The sequence below is a fragment of the Sinocyclocheilus rhinocerous genome, unplaced genomic scaffold (genome assembly GCF_001515625.1).
Source record: "Sinocyclocheilus rhinocerous isolate Xijiao unplaced genomic scaffold, SAMN03320098_v1.1 scaffold33, whole genome shotgun sequence".
NCBI lineage: Eukaryota > Metazoa > Chordata > Actinopteri > Cypriniformes > Cyprinidae > Sinocyclocheilus > Sinocyclocheilus rhinocerous.
Window position 1 is genome coordinate 393095 of NW_015657591.1, and position 17345 is coordinate 410439.

At 37.0% G+C, this 17345-nt stretch overlaps 1 protein-coding gene across 2 annotated transcripts in view; it reads right to left on the reverse strand.

The window, feature by feature from the left end:
• LOC107721405 (bifunctional heparan sulfate N-deacetylase/N-sulfotransferase 1-like) overlaps window positions 1-17345 on the reverse strand; it is a 118702-nt gene that overhangs the window by 69490 nt on the left and 31867 nt on the right. For both annotated transcript variants that reach the window (XM_016529401.1, XM_016529405.1), the window contains exon 2: window positions 2398-2499. The gene's annotated coding sequence lies outside the window, so the exon portion shown is untranslated. The remainder of the gene's footprint in view (window positions 1-2397; window positions 2500-17345) is intronic.

Here is a 17345-nt window from a genome sequence, read left to right on the forward strand (position 1 = left end):
GGACCCCAGTCCAATTCAGAACCATCCTCAAGGACCCCCAGAACAAAATGGACTCATCTATGTATCATTTGTATCTTTGTGAGGACCAAATGCAGTCAAGTATAATTCAAATTAGTTGACTTGTCCAGTATTTGGCCATATCATCAGCTATATTGGATTTTTCTTTCATGGGAACTTGTCATGTCACAAAAATTCATACTTTATACAAATCCCCTGGCCTTACGTCAAGGACCACTAGGGGTCCACGGACCCCTGGTTGAGAAACACTGGTCTACTCTACCAGGATCAGGAAACAGACCTCCATAAAATGTGCTGAACACATCTGAATATTTTGTTTTAACTGTTCTTGAACGTCCTCTTTTGGAAGGCCAAACAAAGCCAAACAAATTACTTACGCAAACACAGCATCACATACGGCGGGCTTGAGTGAGCGGCGGCGGGCTTGAGTGAGGAACGGCCGGCGCGCTAGAGTGAGGACGACCGGCGGATTCGACGAAGGAGCGGCCGGCGGGCTTGCAGCAACCACATGTGACGACCCCGGGCTGGACTTCGCTTCGTCCACGGTGAAAGCCGATCCGGTGATCCACAGCACGAAGTTGATGTATTTCCTCAGTGACCAGCACGGATCAGCTCTAGGCACGACGAAGTGGATATCGTCCTCTTTTGAAAGGCCAAACAACGAACGCTTGGCCTTCCTTGGCAACAACGCTTTCACAACGAAACACACAGCGTCTTCACGAAATGACGGCAGCAACAATACTACAGCGAGAATAAAAGTTACGCCTTCTTTCTTTGCGTGAACATTTGGGCGGTGTTATGCAAATCTTCCCACATCGTGACGTAGACATGTGGGGGCATGTTAGAACGAGCCGTTTTAGGTAGGCGTGGTTGACTCTTAACTTTTATAAAGAATATCTCTTTGGATTTGAGTCTTTAGTCTTTGCAACTTTACAGATCTTGTAACACTTTAAAGAGAAAGGAAAAATTGAAATCGCATCATATGACCCCTTTAAATACAGGCCTCTATAGACATCCCTTTAAATACCTACTAACCAACCATAGCCAGAATGTGGCAATTTGCCATTGTTATTAATAGAATAATGGAGCATGGCCAGGCAATCATACCTGCAACCTAAAGGCCCTGATGTAATTCCAGTGAAGTCGAAGAGCAGACTGGTGCACCATCATTTTAAACAAAATCTGGCCAAAATGAAGTTTGTTTGGAGTTTGTTTTGGTAGTTCGAAGCAGCTCACCAAAGCAAAGAACCCAGAAAAGTTTGCGCCCCCTGGTAAATGAATAGGATGGGAAGTCGATACTAAAATTAAGGGTGCTTTCACACTAGCACTTTTGGTGCGCACCGGGTTCGATTGACGTCAGAGTTCGGTTCGTTTGGATGATTGTGAAACGCTGTCTTCCAAACTCGGGTGCGCACCCGCGAACCGTACCCGAGTCCGCTTAAAAAGGGTGGTCTGGGGTACGGTTCATGTGAACTCCGGTACGGTTCGCTGCTGATGTGCTCGCAATCGTACCAAATCGCGGAAGTAAACCGCTATTAATGACGTATTATTTGATAAAAATGTGTTTGTGTGTGTGTTTCACTCACTTTCCTGACGAGCGTGACTGACGTGCTGCAAACAGAGAGCTGTATATCTCAATTCTGTTCACCTTCAGCGTTCTTTAGAGCATCTGCAGTACATTCGTAAGACAGACGTAAGTGCCGTTATGTACCGAAGCTTTGTAAACAAAACGAACGGTTCAAAAATGTAAATATATAAAAGTGCAGAGAGCAATGTTATGCATTTGCCGCCTTCTCCAGCGCCGTCGTTACTAAGCAACAGGGTAAACAGCTGCTGGCTTGATGACGCAAACGAACCGTGGTTCTGACCCAAATAAAATAATATGAATGCAGTCCAGCGGGGGCAGGGGGAGGGGGGAGCAATCGAACTCGGGTTCAGACCAGGCAAGCCAACCAAGTGTGAAAGCACCCTAAAACGTCTTTCAATATTAGAAGACCTGAATTCAAATGTTGTTTTGGACTCCATTGACTTTCAAAAACAGTTGAAACAGTCTTCACAATATCTGGTTTGAAACAAAATAATGATGAGTGAAAAATTACAGATTTTTGTCACTTTTGGGTGAATTACAAATTACATACTGCCCCTATAAGTTGCAAATTGACTATTCATGAGAGTATTAATGCTACTAAGTCAGAAGTCAGTGCTATGACTATGACTACATAAACCGTGTGACCATTTGAGGACTTTAAAATGTATTTACTCTGTGTTCTGTCCTTTGACAGGCAAGCAGCTGGTGCAAGCACATTACAAGAAACAGCAAGGCCACACAACAACATTCCAACTGGTAAAGCAATAAACCCTGACCGGCTCCCATCCTACCTCTGGTTGACAGTGTGGTTCTCCCAGAATCTCATCAAAAGTGGCTCTGCTCGCCTGAGCTCGGGATCTGCAGGTGAGTCTTCAAAGACGCTGCAGGCATTCCTGCGAAACAAATCAGAGCACATCGATTAACAAAGCAATAACAGGAGCAAGCAGGGGAGAGTATAAGGAACACACTGGTGGGTTTCAGACAGATTACCACCCAGGTTTTCTGCAGAAAAACAGGCCTTGCTTAGACTCATTCAATTCAAGTAGCTGGACGGTAGGGCTGTGCAAAAAATCAAATGCGATTTTCATGCGCATCTCGTCAGTAAAGCCGCTTCTGGTGATTAGTAGTAAATCTCCAGCACGTGCTTTCAGATAAAGCGGCATTTACTACACAGAGCCGTAGATCACTGACAAGCTACTCAAAATCGCAAGCGATTCATTGCTGATTTTGAACGCGATTTTGTGTAGCTTGTCGGCAGAGGCGGACAGTAACTAAGTACATTTACTTGAGTATTGTACTTAAGTACACTTTTTGTGTATCTGTATTTTACTTGAGTATTATTTTTTCTGGGAACTTATGACTTTAACTTCACTACATTTGAAAGACAAATATTGTACTTTTCACTCCACTACATTTCTATAAAAGCAAGTACTTCTGTACTTTTACTTAAGTAAAAATCTGTCTTTACAACTTTTACTTGTAATGGAGTAATATTTGACCAGCAGTATCTGTACTTTCACTCAAGTAATGGAATTGAGTACTTTGTCCGCCTCTGCTTGTCGGTGAACTACGGCTCTGTGTAGTAAATGACGCATTCGATTTTTTGCCCAGCCCTACTGGACGGATTTAAAGTGTATTAAATAGGGACATTCTGTATATACCTCAGTTTTGAAATGACAGATCGCTATGTTTCCGGTACAGTCGGGGATAACACCATTTAAAATTCCTTTTTTATTAAGCAGTAGTTTACTGACTAAACAATGGCTCTGTCAATACTGCTGCAACACTACTTGCACTGCAGTTTATGGGGGAAAAGATTTAAAGCGCTTCCACTTTTGGATGCAAAACAGTTTAGAAAAATGTAAACTTTAGTCAGAATTACTGCACTCTTATTCTATTGTGCTCCGACTATTTAAATTTTAATAGAGACTCATTGGTGCCAGGACGAGCCTTTATGCCAAATGGAAATACTTGCTGACTTCCTAACATTTACTGATAAGCTTACAAGCCTAAGATGTAATTTATGCGCTGAAGAAAACTGGTCTTAAATGTATTAAACAACACAGGCAGAAGGGCAAGTCACTTTAAACTTCACAGTTTATGGGTTCATTTGAAGCACTTAATATAAAGCACGTCTCATGGACATGTCTTCAGGACAACTTGGATTGTGCACTTTTCCCTAAGCAGCTCACTCGGTTTCCTTCGTTCTTTTTCAGATACGTTAGCAACATCAAGTTATCTTTCATATTATAACATCATATTATTCTGCTCTGCAGACTAGGGCTGTGCAATAGCCTATGTATGATATATTTTTTCATTAATATTGTGATTTTGATTTTAATCACGATTTCAACAATATTTCCTTACACACACTTTTTACATTCAGCAATGCATTTCATTGTTTATGAATTTGAAATGTTTTTTTTTTTTTTTTTTTAAAAGGAAACCAATTATCAAAAAGCTGTAACATGTCACTAGAACAGAAATAAGATCAAATAAAGTAAAAGTCAAATCATGTCTCTAGAACAGACAAACCGTGGTGTCTGTTATTTCCTTATGCCTTTTTTGAGCTTCTTTAGTATGGTGTGCACTGCAGATGTTAACGTGGATTAATATCCTAAAACAAAAACCACTCACAACCAATATCACAGATAATATTGTATATGATTTTAAAAGATTATCATAAATCTACTTCTAAGATAACAGCACCGTAATCCAAATGAAAAGACAATATTTACATGCTTTTCCCCCCCATAGAAAACTGTTATAAAGTAAAAACTTGACATAACTTAAAAATTATATAAGATCAAATTCGGTACACACCTTATTAATAAAACATAGGCTACTAAAAGATGAACTCAGAAGAAGAACATAATGTGCAAAGTTTCACATTAAACGGTTTCCTCCGATTGATACCTGTTTTAAAGAAAATGCAAAAAAAAAAAAAACTCATTGCACACTAAGGGGGTGGTGTAGAAATCATGCTTTCTGTAGGTTCACATTGCAATTTTATTACGATTTGGATTCATCATCAGACGTTCCACATGTAGTTAAAACTAGAGGTGTGCGATATGTTGATATTAGATTGCGAATGGCTGTTAAATAGTCTTTTTCTTTTATGTTTCGTTACAATGTAGGCCTGCTGCACTGCTCGATAACTTAAAACGAACATAAAACAGAATCATGATCAGATCTTGGATCACGATCCTGCCTAAAGAAAAATATAATACAATATTTTTGCCATATCATTAAAACAAAACAGCATTTATTCAGTTTGCATGCATTCAGTCGTTCAGTCTTGCCAAACCAAGAGACCCGTACCAAAAATTTCTGACATTCATGTTGTTTCAAACCTGTATGACTTCCTATTTTCTGTGGAACATAAGGATATTTGTTTCTGTGTGTGTGTGTTTTGTTTTTTTTGTCCATACAATGGAAGATTATATACAAAATAGCTTTTTCTATGTTGCACAGAAGAAAAAAGTCATAACAGGTTTGGAACGGCATGAGGGTGAGTAAATGATGACAACTACCCCTTTAAATAACCATGCCACGCCATAAGAAGATTAACTAACTAACTAAATAACAGCATGGGTGAGTCACTGCTGTTCACTGCCTGGCTGAAGCTGCAGAGTGCATTAAGAGATCATTTAGAGTATCTAAATCCAGTTACTGCCCCCAAAAAGCAAGTCAGTGTGCTTCAAGATATATTATATGAATAATTCAAGCAGAATTTGCCCTGTTTTGATGCTCCACGGCTCCGGCAACCACAGGTCAATTTATCCGGTTCCTACCGGAGCAGTCAGGGAACTCTTTAAATTGAGCTTTCATGCATGAGCTACAGTACGCATTGTAGCCCCTGACGGGAGAAAACGAGAACAAGGAGCTCTCACAAATGGAGTAAACTTCACATCAATATTAGTGCTGAGACGTGTGCTTTTATCTCGAAAAAGATACATTATCTTAGCAAGGCCACGTTACAGCAGCGGGAGGGGGAAAGTGTTGAATCCGAGCAGTTGGATTGGAGCCACCAAGGGATTGGCAATGACACAGTGGCAGCTCTGGATTCCTGCCAACCAGTTCCTCCAAAAAAAAAAAAAAAAAAAAAAAAAAAAAAAAAAAAAAAAAAAAAAGAAAAAGTCATATCTTGCAGTCTGTCATCCTGGCAAAGAGGCAAGAGAACCAACATGCTTTTCCAACTACGTTCCAGAAGGGTTAACATAACGCCGATCTGTCCGACCAAGAGGCAAGATATACAGCAGACGGCCGCAAACGCTGACGCACGGGCGCTCAAGCGGAGGGTATCGTTCTCTGCTCTACTGACCGCTCTCTAATCAAGAGGCTCGCGTTGAGAGGTCTTGAGTGGCGGATTACAATCAGAGGTGCACAAAATCAGCACCGGGTGCCGTCATCGGTCCTGAGGGGTGACAGGCAAGAGCACAGACAGAAAGAATGGTTATTGCAGCTGTTTGGGTCCAAGACCCCTTATATATCCGGCTGGCAAGAGCCACTTTAAAAGAGCATCAAAACACAGTGTAGGTGAGCACAAGGAATAGAGCCAAAAATAACAACTTCACACCTCACTGGTGCCTGTCTGAACAGCTGAGGCCGTTCCTCACCGGCTCACACAACTGCAGCAAGCTCGCTTTCTGGACAAATACAAATCCGTGGGTTATTAAGGGGGCTCACGAGTTCCTGAGCCCTCACAGACTGAACAAGAAACTTTATGAAGGATCGCTGCAGGCAAAATCACTGAAAACAAACATGCAAAATCCTAATTCGTAATTAGAAAAGAGTTTGCATGAAGCTACACCATCTGAAGACAGCTTTCTGACATTTTTTGTTACCCCAGCAAAGCGGTGATGGCTGAGATTGAGAATATAATATACTGCAGAGATAAAAAGCCTCATTACAAATATGACTTTGTTTTTTGTAGTATGACCATAGGTAGTGTGGCATAATCACTTACGATTACTAGGGAGAGAAATAAAGTACTTTTGTAAAAAATGTAAGAAAAACTTTTGTTTGCCAAATCAGTTAATTGTGCAGATACATGTAGGTATATATTTGACCTCATGACTGTGTCAAGGTCAATAAGTCTCTTAATATATCAACTAATTTAACCTTTCTATGACAAGACAAAGTTGGTTCAGGTTGTAAAAATGTCACTCCCCAAAAGACATAATATTTACAATTTATTAACTTTTTTATTTTATTATTTTTTTTTTTTTTTTAGAAAATGATTAAGCTGTAGTATATGTATGCAGCTGTAGTGTACATTCACATATATTCAAGTTGTGAGTAAAATGAAAAACAACATTTTTTATACACTGTTATTACATGATACTGTTTACATCTTAATCATTTTTTTAAGTTTTACATTAATTCATAATCAATTTAAATTCATTCTATTAATTCATAAATATTATTACTTTATGGTTTAACCACACAACATTTCCAGAATCATTCAGAGACATTTTTGCTGAAAATGGTACAAAAAGGCCGACATGAATGCAGAGAATGCCTTTTTAATAAACTTTGCACATTCAGTTTTAAACTTGGAAAAATGTTCTTTATCTTGAACACTCTTGTTTGTCACTGACCCAGCAACATCAAACTCCTTGGAAATTGTGTGTCAAAATGCCCAACATCTCCCTATTTTCCAAATATGATTTGTTGTCATAAGATAGTTTAGACAGAACAGAGTATAAGACAGGGAGAGTAGGACAAAACCCTCCTAAAATGGCTGCACATTTAAAGTAAATTTATCAAATTCATGCCTTCGGCCCGTCATCTCTTTTCCTGTGCCTCTTGCCAAAACAGAAGTTGCTTTGCTCTTTATCACAGTTCATATCCCTGAAGCCAGGATATCACTACAGAACAACATACCACAATATAGCTATTTCCCCTGCTCCCCCGCACGCACAAATGCCAAGACGTAACAGAAAAAGCATTCACTAAACAGCTGCTCAAAACTTTTATGGTGGTTTTGTTATCTAGAGCTCTTTCTTTACAATGACAACAGTGAAGTATTACCTTTAGAAAAAGGCATTTATGCTTTTCTGCATCAGACAGAAAATCATTTAAAAACTGACAAAATGTCACAAACATTGTCCCTGGGCTACGACTTCAATATTCCATCAACAGCGCAGCGAGATTTCCATTACGATTCATTATTCTGTGACCAGGGGACAGCTGACAGCAACTCGAGGCATTGAGTTTCTATACCATTCAATACTTTGCATTTAAAAGGTTTGTGTCTTTAAAAAAGGGTTTGAGGTATGCAGCCATACCGAATTTAACGTGCAGAGGTTAGCCAATCATAAAAGATTGATTCACAAAGCAAAAACACCCTGTTTACCTCTAAGGGTCAAAACGAGATAGGAAAATTGACAAAGCTAAATTGGTGCAAGAAACTGTGACATAATAGGTAAAGTAGAATAAAAAACTAAATCAAGATTAAAATAAAACAAAATCCAAAAAACAAAGCACTAAACAGTTAAAAGATAAGATATAACAAGATATTACAAAACAAAATCCAAAAAACACAAAACAAACTGAAAACCAAAAAAACTAACAAAACAAAAATAAACAAATAAAAAAAACAAAGCAAAGTAAAACAAAACAAAACAAAACAAAAACAGATGAAGGAACAAGAAGACTATTTAAATATTTTTGGAAAAACTATGCTCTTTAAAAATGTGTAAAATGTTACACACTGTTTTATTTTGCAAACTTCTGTTTTAGTACACCAGCATATAGACACCTCAGCGTGCACAGACATGGACTAAAAGCCACCAAACTTCAATTTCATGAGGTATCTCTCACTCGGCAGCGTGCAGTAATAACTGTTTTACCTTCATAGAAGCCCACAGGAATGTGAACAGACGGAATTAATACGTTTAATAAACATTATGACTTGGGTCATTGCACAAAGCTGGTCCAATCTTTCTCGGTGCAAGATACCCATCTTGAATATCAGTGGAGAAGTAATGGTTTTCAACCACTAAATCCGGGTTGGAATGCAGCTCACAGCTGTCTGGCTGGATCAGCAGCTGAAGAGGCTGACAGAGCCGGAGGAGCTGGAGCCCTGACAGCTCTGGATCCATGCGTCGCTGGCTTGGCCTTCTCCACGGCGGACCCTGGCATGACTCCAGGTCCTTTCCCAAACCCAGGTGGTGGCTTATGAGCGCACTGAGACCCAGCACCCTTCCTGAGAATTATGCTAGAGCAAAGAAACCCACCCTACGAAAAAGTTTGCATTATGATGTAAATTATGGCCCATCTATTCTCATTTCATTCAAGACTATCACAAGTCATTCTTGCAACTTCGCCAGACCTCGTCTATGTCAGCCAGCCAGATAATGTTAACGGAGTTCACAACAATAATGTTCAGTACATCACAGAAAACCAAATGTTTAAGTTGGCAAGGCATAAAAACACACGTGCATGATCAGTGAATGCAAGATGTAGCGACAATGCAACAGTGGCCCAATGAGCCAAAAGACAGTCTGTCAGCTAACCCGTAACTCTCTCACACTGGCTCCGAGCCAATGGGACATCTGTACACTCCACCCAAAAATTAAAGTTGTCATGATTCTGCATTGCATTAATGCAAACATACAGTGACCAGTATGGGGGACTAGAAGCGCCACTTAAATATGGGATGATATTAGACTCTAAATGATTAATAGATGCACGCACAATTATCCATGTACTGCATACATTTTATACATGTATCTTACTAGCCACAAACAAATGTCTTTCAATTTGAGTCTGTGGAATTCGGGATTAAATGATTGTGCAGCGATTTGTACAAATAAAGAGATGTTTGTGAATAAACATGTTCTGTTCTGCATTAATATATCATAAATTGCTAATGCAAAAAGGAATCTATGCATATGTGGATCAGGTGACACGCGTGCATTAATTGACGTCTAGTTCGAGTCGATCTTGTTCGGTTCATTTGGATTTTGAGACTTGATAAACCTTCCTATTGTTTTTGACTTGTGTTTTAATATGTTGGCTAACGTTATATGAAGATGAAGAATTCTGTCAGGCTATTGATTGATTTTCCATTGTTCTGCATTTCCCCAGCTGATTTGAATAAATAAGCTATGCTTTGGCTGACGTTGAGTTGTATATTCTTCTTTTGTTTTTGTTTTTTTTTTTAAGACCGCCTAAAATGAAATGATGATAACGCGAGGCAAGTGTGCGGCAAGCGGAATTCATTGAGGGATTTGACAGTGTGATTCATAGATTAAGTATTTCAAATATAGGCTATTATATATGCACGCACAGAGGTTTTTTTTTCTTACCATCTTTTGGGGGTTTCTTGCTTTTAGACTAGTCGGATACAAAACTTTAGTTTAAACGACAGTCAAATTAGTCGGCATCTGAGATCGGCTCGATTTGAGAAAGGGGAAAACATTTAACCAGATTAAAAAAAACACTGAGTGGATTTTTATCATTTTAGGGTGGTTGTGTACACACTGCCAACACACATTTCAATTCAAACAACTTGTAAAAGTGCATGTAGCATCCTATGACCCCTTTACAATAAAAGGAAAAAAATAATTCACATAAATTATTATTATTATTAACAAAATTATAAACATAAGAACAAGGACAGACAAACTTCAAATTGACATAAAAGACAAGTAAAACGGTTTTCTTATTCATATTTAAAATGTAACAAAATAACTAGTCGTCGACCGATATATCTGCCGATATTTGGCATTTTTCAAATATCGGCATCGGCCTATACATTTTTCTGTTTGGCTGATGCGTTTGAGGCGGGACTTTTATTTTGACTGCGAGACAGACTTTTATTTTGACAGCGCTGAGAACGGCAGTGTCTGAGCACAGTGCTCACATTCTCCCTCTTGTTCGCCGTCGTTGTTAACAGTTCTGTCTAATACGGATAGAAGTCTGTCTAATAATCAGATAGAACGGTTAAACAAAGGAATTAAAATGTATACTAAGTATTATATTATTAGTTATAGAAAGGCAAACATTATAATACTTTCTCGTTTGCAATCAGCATTCAGGAAATACGCATTTATATAATTTAAACAAATCTTTGAATGAATAATGAACATTTAATTTCACAAACCTTGCAAACTTAGTCGAATCCAGCTGTGAGATCATGTGAAGTGTGCATTTGTATCCTGCATGATCGCGTGTGCTCTGTGTGACAGTCGGTTTGTGTGAATTGAATGCTGACAGGAGAAGAGTTCAGCTTCACTGAAGATGCGCGATCGTAAACTCATGATTTCAAATTATGCTGCGCTTTATGCATTTGCCCACTGCCATATTCATCATGTAGTTTTCACTGTGTGATATATGTAAAATGAGTGTTACCTTGGCTTTATTTGAAAAAATATGATTCCCAATGCACACAAACTTCCCAGAATACTGAGTGCCCTGTTGGTTACAGTGTTTAATTCCTTTTTAATGATATTTTTATTAAATATTTATTTATTTGTGAAAAATACTTTGTCATCTAAAGTATAAGTATGTTTATTTTACACATTTATTTTTTAATCCATTTTCAAATTATTTCAAATTTCTTGAATATTAATTAAAATAAATACAATTATATCGGCCACCCTGCTTTCCAAGATATCGGCATCGGCTGTCAAAAAACATATCGGTCGACCACTAAAAATAACACATTTTTAAATGATAAAATGGTAAAAAGATTTTGGCAAAAGGGTAAAGAAAAGCAAGAAATAAAAAGTTTGAATGTATTAATATGTATTAAATGTTTAATATTCAGAATATGAATGTATTAAATATGTTTAATAAAAAAAATTCATGTTTACATTTTACTAAAAATAAAATGCATTTTAAAAGCTGCTTTCTTATTCATATTTAAATGTTTAAATGATAAAATGGTAAAAAGAATTTGGCAAAAGGGTAAAGAAAAAATACTGAATGTATTAAAAATACTGAATTAAAAATGTTTACACAAAATTATAAATGTTTACATTTTACTAAAAATACATTTAAAATGCATTTAAAATGTTATCAATGCATTAATAATTTAAATAAGCAGTTATAATCATTTGGGCAAGAAAGGCATCATAAACAATATTTCATAATTATTAAAATCCATATTGCAAGCGATTTGTGTGATGTAGCCTAAGTCTTCTGAAAGCTTTGTGTGACAAACATGCCTTTGGTTCTTTTGTCATGTGACCACTCAAAATGTAGCAACTTTTTTTTAATACCTTATATATATAACAATAATGACATTTTTGTAAGGTTTCTCACACAAAGCTAGAAACTTGGAATAAGTCATATAAACTACTTTTAAAGGGCTTGGCATTCCCTAATTTTTCCTTTGACGTACCATAAATGAAATCAAGCGGATTTTTAATTTCAATCTGTTTAACACATCTGGAAAGTTCTTCTAATTAGATTATTGTACAAAACCAGAGCCACACTTAGAAATTGCATCAATGAGATTGAATTACAACATGCGGATGAATTTGAATTAATTAGTGATCAAAGGCAGAGAAACAAGCCAAGAAACAAACTGCTTTTATTTTTCCACCTTTGATAGGTACAGATGAGAGAACATGAAAATAAGAGAAAAGAGAGGGGAATGTGATTGCAAAAAGATGTGAATTTTAATTTGGCTGAACTATTCCTTTAATACCTCATGTTCTAAAGCAGAAGTGGTAGATCAAGACCATTTAATCAAACTGTAACCTTGAAGAGTTTACCATAACAGACAAGCAGGACTCTGTGTTGGGAGCCACACATGAGAATCAAGGCTAAATATGCTCACTGATTACCATCACCCAATAACGGCTTCACAGTAGGAGGGTTTTGTGTAGGTAGGTGCACATCTCTGGAGAGGAATTCAACTGAAGAACCACCTCCAGACTCCCATGAATAAAACCTCCCCAGACTAAAGGGGTACGCGAGTGCTTGCTTTTTAATTCTTTCGCAGATCACCCCTCAATTTGGACTTTTTTTTATTAACCACAAAGGCTTTTGAGAATCCCAAGCCTTTTTGGCAGAAGTACTTTGATTAAAGCTCTCAAGAATCGCCCATCATTGCTGGCATTCACAAACAGCAGGCACCTGACTAGTGGGTGGTAGAACAGTAAAAGCATGGCTCTGTTACGATCCCTCATGCATCCTAAGTGGTGTGATGATGATGATAATGGTCCGACAGATTTTAATCAATTGCTCAACAGACAGTAATGTATAGCTGCCCAGCGATGGCATGAACTTAAAACCACAGCTTCTCAAAGCATATGTGAAGAGCGTGAGCTCCAGCAGGATTTTTCAGAGACATGCATATATGCATACATACATACATAAATATGCAGCACACACGCCTGCTTAACTTTGCACGAGTATAGTCGAGGGATCAGGGCTCTACGCTTATTTTTCTTTTTAGGAGCACTTGTGCTCCTAACTTAAAAAATTTAGGAGCACAGTCAAAAATTTAGGAGCACCTTCTAATCAATTATCCAAAATTTGATCAAAAATTAGCCTTCCCATTACGAGGTGATATTTGAGTCCTTAAAGTGACTTGCAATGAAAGGATTCGTGAGATATGTCTGATACATTACTCAACGCTGTAAAAACACATAGAAACCTTTGAAGCTCCCCTCAGCGATCACAATCACAAGTATGAAGATCTGGTCAGTCGCACTGGTGCTCCTAAATATTTTTTCATAGTCGCACGCAGTAGTTTTCAGTCGCAAATGCAACTGAAATGGTCGCACTGTAGAGCCCTGGGGATGCATGATATATTCATATCATATCCATCATCAGCTGATATTAGAGATTTTTTAATTTATCAGTATTGGTTGATATTGGATATTTAGTTGTGATGTGTTCATTTCCTCTATTTATCATCATCCAATGCTCACTTAAAGGTAATCTTTAACAATCTTTATCTCAAAATGAACTTTTTCCCCCCATACTGTACATTATAATATTGTGATGCCTAAATTCATTTGTAGCATTTAAAATCAATTGATTTCACGTCTTGCGCCTGTTTCACACCGCAAGCGTGAGCTTCGCGGCAGCTTCACGTCAGCGTAACTACAGCGTCACTGCAGCTGCAGACTCGCCAGAGTATTCACACTGGAAGCGTTTGTACAGCATCACAGCAGCGGCTCCAAAGCGACATATTTCTTTACAAAGACAACTATAAATTAGTTTTTAGAAGTTGGTCAGTTATAAACTTGAAAGTTTTGAAGTCTTGAAAGTTTGTTAACACGGGGATTCGCGTGTAAATGGTAAACAAAAAACAGCTCCTATCATGTCGTTTCAGTCATACTCAAATATAGAACGTGCGGTTTATACGTTTTTTTTTTATTTTTAATAATACCGTATTGTCCCGAATACAAGACGATGTTTTTTTCTTGGAAATACATCTGAAAAAACGCGGTCGTCTTATATTCAGGGTCTAGACTTTGACAATAATACACCGTTTACCCATAGGTGCTTACCCAGATATGCACTATTAACCAAGTTATAGCTTAGTGTGTGTCCATAATCTCCATGTCCATTTCTTATAGAAGTTGTCAATATGCTTTATGTAAATTACTTGTGATTAAGCTGTTTTTGTAACTGATCGGGGGAAATGTGAATTATTCGTTGGATTTCATAATATGTTTATTAGGCCGAATGTTGAAGATGTCAGTATGTTTCATATGCATTTATTGTGTCTATAGCTCAGTTTCTGTAACTGAAGAACTGAAAATAAATAAAAGGCATAAGTTTGAACACGTGTGCAATATTTACAGAATACAATATTTAGAGAAACTGTCAATAATGAATGAATAATGAATCTCTTATATACTCCATTGTAACTTAAGATCCTGAGCAAGATGAATTGTTCATTGTGAGTTTGATAAAATGTTAAGTTATAATTTGCTTATGGCAATTAAAAATTAAAAACAAGTTAAAATGGGTAAATCTTTTATAAATATTTGAATGTAGCGCAGCAGCAAAAATAGACTTGGCGCCGAAACCATCGCTGCAGCGCTGCTCACGAGACGCTCCTGCTCCCAGTGTGAATGCACTCATTTGTTAACATGCACGCTGAAAAAAATACGCGCTGCTCACGTGCCGCTTACGCTTGCGGTGTGAAACCGGCCTTAGTGTTTTACTTTACACAAAATATTGTCAAATTTAAATATCAGCCATAATGTCAACATTTTTGTAACTGCTTTGCAGTATTGTGCATTTTAAATTCTGTTTACAAGAATAATATTTAGTGCTGTCAAACGATTAATCGCGATCAATCACATTCAAAATAAAAGTTTTTGTTTGCATGTATGTATTTGCACACATGCATGTATATATTTAAGAAAAATATGTTACATTTATATTAAATATATTTATATATGATATAAATTATATGAATATAAATATATACTAGGTGTGTAACGGTTCACAAAATTCACGGTTCGGTTCGATACGACACAGTGGTGTCATGGTTCGGTACGTTTTCGATATGAGGGGGTGGGGGTGGTAATTGCTTACGTCGCAATGTTGGAAATATTTCTGTTTTAAACCATGAAGGCGAGCCAATGGATATCACATAAGCAAAGTGCAAACTTTGTGCAAGAGTTATGCCGGTGGACGTCTTAATCCGAGTCAATTCACTATACAGAAAGAGAAAGTAAAAACGGAATGACGGAGCTTTCGGCATCTGACGCCGCATATTCTCTCAGAGACGACGAGAGACCAATCTACTTCAACATATGCTGAAAACGGTATATAGCTAACTGTTTTCATTTATTCCCTTAATATTTCTCTTGTGGCCCGTACATAGTGAAAAAAAGGACAAGAAACGTATTTCATGTTAAACGGGTTGTTTTTGAAAGTTGGTGCTTGAAATAGGCTAAAGCGTTTTATTCATTGATTTTAATTGATGACTGCTGTGTTAATATTTTAATTATAGGCCTATAATTCATGGTATATAGACCTGTTTTAAAATAAAAAAAAATGTTTACATTTTAATCGAGGAGTAAATAGCTTAATCTTTTGTTATCCTCACAGCGCGTCAGTTATGCGGTAGCTAATATTGCGGGGCAAATTAATTGTAATTTTAATTTAATAATAAAAGTAACTTCATAATAATAATAATAATAGTCCTAATAAAAATAACAATGTAACAGGCCAATATTAATTGGAAATGCCAAATCCTCTTAATATTGCCAATAATTGTTGTTTTTGACAATTTCTCTGGCTATTGTTGATACAAGATCATCGTCTTTCGACGCACCCTAGCAAGAGGATTGCTTATCGCGGGAGGATTGCTTATCGCGCTTATTGCTTACCCTTATCGCGGGAGATGGTCCTCACTGCAGAACACAAGATCCAGGGGGCCAGGTTAGATCCAGATCCAACTCCTCCCACCTTACATATGCCTAAACCTACCCATCTCCACCCCCTGATCCCTAAACCCACCCATCTCCACCCCTAAACTTACCCATCTCCACCAACCTAGATGTGGATCCAACCACGCCCCCTGGATCTTGTGTTCTGCAGTGAGGGGCTACTGGATCGCGGGGCCTTTCGCAATGCGTGCCCTGCGTGCCCGTCCACTAGACAGCACGATGCCTGTTACATCATTTGGGCTGCCTTGTTGAGCGCAGTGACACTGAGAACATTATATTTCACACACATAAAGCTGTTTTAGTTTCCATATGTAATAGGATTAGTCCAACAAATCGTTCGGTTTGTAATGCATACCGAACTGAAAGCCTCATACCGAACGGTTCAATATGAATACGTGTATCGTTACACCCCTAATACATACATGTAAATATTTTCAAAATATATGCTGTATGCGTGTGTATTTATATATACACATAATAAATATACACAATACACACACATATATTATGTAAACAAAAACTTTTATTTTAGATGCGATTAATTGTGATTAATCATTTGACAGCATAATATTACATTACATCACTCCACGACAGCAAATGGAAGCTACTCAGAAAATTTTTTTTGTAAACTTTAAAAATTTGCAATTTTTATGGCAGCATCAGGTATGCAATAATATTGGCAATAGGGCTGCCACTAACAACTATTTTTATTTTGATTAATCTATCGAGTAATTTATCGATTAATCGATTAATCTAAACTATTAATCTACCACAAAAAAAACAACAATTTTACTTAAGAATATTTTATTAAACCAAATGAAATCCACATTTCTATGAAATCCTTTTTTTTAAAAGTTCAAGAAGCAAGTGTCCATCTCATAGTTCAAATCAAAGTTCAGTATTATAGTGTAAGAATGACAACATATCCACGTGTTCTAGTCTACTAATTCTACTAATATAATCAAAAAACACTTTTTAAAGGAGTATTTACCAGAAATGTTATTTACCAGAATTTATGTAGGAGAAAAATGTAAATGTGCAGTATTTCTGAAAAAAAAAAAGAAGAAAAAACTTTAAAAAAATTTTTTTTTATATAAATAAAATCAATTAGTTGGAGATGCTTTTGATTATAAAAATTTAATGGAACCATTAAAATGGAATCCAGAAAATAATGGAAAACAGAATTTGGTAAAGATAAAACTGTAAAACTCAATTAATTAGACAGGCTTTTTGATTAATACAATTTAATTTAACCATTAAAACAGAGTATAGAAAAATGAAAATGGAAAAAAAACTGAATTTGGAAATAAAACGGATTTCATAGGGCCCTATAATTATAATTAATTTTTTTGTGGTAA